The sequence below is a fragment of the Myotis lucifugus genome, unplaced genomic scaffold, assembly GCF_000147115.1.
Source record: "Myotis lucifugus unplaced genomic scaffold, Myoluc2.0 scaffold_1392, whole genome shotgun sequence".
NCBI classification, from domain to species: domain Eukaryota; kingdom Metazoa; phylum Chordata; class Mammalia; order Chiroptera; family Vespertilionidae; genus Myotis; species Myotis lucifugus.
Window position 1 is genome coordinate 34,078 of NW_005872440.1, and position 4,020 is coordinate 38,097.

Consider the following 4,020-nt stretch of genomic DNA (forward strand, 5'->3'; position numbering starts at 1 on the left):
CTGGGCACTGCCATCTTTGAGTGTGGGGCAGTCAATTACGCATATTCCCTCTTTGTTAGATAGGATTTTTTCTTTAATATATTGGACACTGTACCTGCCATGGTCTTGACAAACCAATAAAAATGCAAACCCAAACTAAAAGTGTCATAAAATAAACTCCTTAAACAGGAAGTTCATGAGACCTTGGAAAGGTGATATCATGTGGTTGTTTCTTCCTTTTTTCCTTCTCTTTCTTTTTCTTGATGTTTCATCTTTTGTCCTTTCTTTCTTTTTTCCTTTTATCCCTTTTCTCTCCTCTCTTTCTCTGAACTTTTCCATTGGTAGACTCATCAGTACTTGAATCTGTCTCGCTTCTAGAAGACGAAGAAGAGGGAAACACGCCGTCATCTGAAGAAAAAGATGACCTATGTTGGGATCGGTGGTGTTTCTGGTTTTGCTCTTTTCTTGTTTGTTTGTCATTCCTGCCGGCCCAGCAGCTTCGGGACGTGTGCATGGGCACTTCTTATTCGTGTCTACAAACCTGCCGGCCTTGGTGAGAACTGTAGGGAAAGGCCTTCCCGGGTGGGCTCAAGCCCGGCCTGAGGTGCTGAGGAACCAGGGTGGGGAGCACCCGCCAATGCCGCTGCGGAGCCACACCTCTGGACCACGGGGTGCTCTCCAGTAATGTAACTGCAATGTCTCAGTTTGCCTTCAGAAATTAGTTGTAAGTTACTTCCCATGTGAAACCCGACCTCAGACATTTCCTTTGCAGTTTTTGAATATTTTAAACAAAACCGATTGTTCTCCCTAACCCGGTCACAAGTTTCTGTCTAATGGGAGAGGTTTGCTGGGCAGCGTCACCCAGATACGCCCCCCGTACCCCACCCCGCAATCACTCGGCTGGGGCGATGGAAGTCCTGAGGCTGACTCCCCGAGAATGTCGATGGGATAGGATCACTTGCTGGGAGTGCAGACACTTTGGAGGCTGAGACCCTGAGGATGCAGGTGTGTGTGGGGGGGGGGGGGGCGGGGGGGGCGGGGGGGGGGTCACTCACTGGTATGGGCAAAGTTCTGAGGCTGAGACCCTGAGGCTGTTGCTGGGAGGGGATAACTCCATGGGGGCGCGGGTGCTTCCTAGGCTGAGACCCTGAGGCTGCAGGTGTGTTGGGGGATCACTCCATGGGGATGCAGATGCAAGGTTCCAAGGCTGAGACCCTGAGGCTGTGGTGGGAGTGGCTTGCCCAGTCCTGCCAGGGTAAGTAGCTTTGAAGAAGGGGCAGAAAGATTTAGGGCAAAGAAGCCCTAAGAGGTGGTTTTGCGGACTGTGCATTAGACCATGTTGTCATCTTTATAGGAAGAAACTTGGCGGCAGCTTCCAGTCCAGAACCAGGCCGGGCTGGTTCACATCGCACGCATGGCTGTCGCGGTGGCGGCGGCTTCTGCAGCTGCTTCCGGTTCTGTGGTGCTGGTTGCCCCCGCAGATAACATGGGGTGAGTTAGGGTGGGTGGGGGGGGTGTCCCTAGGCAGACTCTCCCTGGTCAGCTCCTTCGGGGGTCCCGCCTGAGGTCCTCAGGCACCTGTACCTTAACAATCCCAACACTAAGCTTTCCTTTGTGAAATTGTAGGAATTAATTAAACCGATTTGAAAATTTCTAAGAAATTGCAAGAGACCAAGATAGTCAAAACAATATTGAAAAGGAAGAACAAAGTTGGAGGATGTTATGCAGATTAAGGAGGGGCCATGAACTGAGGGCCTCTGTACATGAGATACCTCCCCCCCCCCCAAAGGAATTTGTTTTTGTGTTTTTTTATAAAGGGTCAGGAGGGCCTCTGAACAGCATTCCACCAGGGCGATCACTTGCCCTCTCTCAGTGGCCCCCCCGGACTGGGGGACTCCGACAGGGCTGAGAGGACTGGGCATGCTATCTTTGTGACAGAGTGATGATTAATTGCATATTAGATAGAATAGCCAAGAAAGCCAGTCAACCTAGGTAGCTATCAATAGACGAATGGATGAAGAAGGTGTGGTGCATACATACGATGGAATATTACTCAGACATGAAAAAATTAAAACCTGCCGTGGCTGCTTTGGCTCAGTAGATAGAGCTTTGGCCTTCGAATGAAGGGGCCCAGGTTCAATACTGGTCAAAGGCACATGCCTGGGTTGTGGCCTCGATCTCAAGGGTGTTTGTGCAGGAGACAGCCAAGCAATAATCCTCTCTCATCATTGATGTTTCTATCTCTCTTTCCCTCTCCCTTCCTCTCTGAAATCAATAAAAAATATATTTTTTTAAAATTAAATGTTGCCATTTGAGGCAGCATGGATGTAAAATATTATGTTTCCTGACATAAATCAGACAAAGAAAGACAAATACCATATGATTTCACTTACATGGAAAATCTAAAACACAAAACGAAGTGAAACAGTGCCCGAAGCCAATGCCATCATGTCAGCAGGAGATGAATCATCTGGAGATGGCTGAGGGCATTTCCCCAAACCTGAGAAGGATGATTGTGGCTGCCAGACAGCTAAGGGCATCTTAATCTACATGTTATTGCCTCCTACTGGCCAAACACCTGAGCAGCCGAAAGCAATTTTCCCCAATCTGACAAGGGATTGTGTATAGGAAACCTTACCCTTTGATGTGTATATCTACCTGGCCTTAGGACAAATTGTGTAAATAAAGAGTAAGGGGTCCTGAGACAAGGAGAACTTAGTTCCCTTAGCTAAGTCTTCTCTGACTCCCCAACATGCCTTTTAAAATTATATTTCGTCTCTGGACTCTTTATTAAGTTACACACAGCCCTTCTCCAGATTCCTGAACCCTTCTAGATGCTGGAATAAGACCCCCAGCAAAACAGAAACAAACACATAGATACAGAGAATAAATGCACGGTTGCCAGGAGGGAGAGGTGGGGAGGGATGGGAAGGGGAAGGGACTGACCACAAGCTGCCAGTTACACAGCGAGTCATGGGGTGTGACATGCAGGTTGGGGAGATGGTCAGTAACTCTAATGACCATGTGCGGTGAAAGATCCACTTCTTGTGGTGACCACTCTGTAAGGTATATGTGTTCAATCACTACGTCATACACCAGAAACTAACATATACTGTTTGTCAATTATAATTAAACATTAATTAACTAAAAATAAAATAGCTGCCCTGATTATACCTTTTTAAAAAAGAGTGAATGGCCAGCACCACTGGAGGGCTCCCCCCTTCCCCATTTGCCTCCCGACAGGGAAGGTTTAAGGGGAACAGAGCCTTGGGTGGCAGGGCCAGGGAAATGCCCACCTGAAGGTGTAAGAACTTGGAGGAGCTACAGCACCGCGGCCAGGACACTGGGAGCTGGCTGAGGGCTGGACACTGGGAGCTGGGTGAGGTCATGGACACTGGGAGCTGGCTGAGGGCTGGGCACTGGGAGCTGGCTGAGGCCTGGACACTGGGAGCTGGCTGAGGGCTGGGCACTGGGAGCTGGCTGAGGGCTGGGCACTGGGAGCTGGCTGAGGCCTGGACACTGGGAGCTGGCTGAGGCCTGGACACTGGGAGCTGGCTGAGGCCTGGACACTGGGAGCTGGCTGAGGGCTGGACACTGGGAGCTGGCTGAGGGCTGGGCACTGGGAGCTGGCTGAGGCCTGGACACTGGGAGCTGGCTGAGGCCTGGACACTGGGAGCTGGCTGAGGGCTGGACACTGGGAGCTGGCTGAGGGCTGGACACTGGGAGCTGGCTGAGGGCAGGACACTGGGAGCTGGCTGAGGGCTGGACACTGGGAGCTGGCTGAGGGCTGGACATTCGGCTGGCTGAGCGCTGCAGGTTGTGTGCAGGACGACGAGGAACCCAGGCAGGAAGGTGTCATGGACAATATTATGAGGCAGAACTGACTCTATGAGCCCCAGGTCATCCAACGAGGGGACGGTAAGGAGAGCCCGGGGAAGGAGCTCCCCCCTGAGACCTCTCAACTCAAACAGGCAGACACCTTTGACTGGAGCCTCGTCCCACATCCAACAAAGAGGCGGGTTCCCTTCCCTGTGAGTGCAC

The 4,020-nt window shown here is 51.1% G+C and overlaps 1 pseudogene; it reads left to right on the forward strand.

Annotated features, from left to right (window-relative positions):
* Positions 1 to 1,393: 1,393 nt before the first annotated feature.
* Positions 1,394 to 4,020, forward strand: part of LOC102441819 — a 13,495-nt pseudogene continuing 10,868 nt past the window's right edge.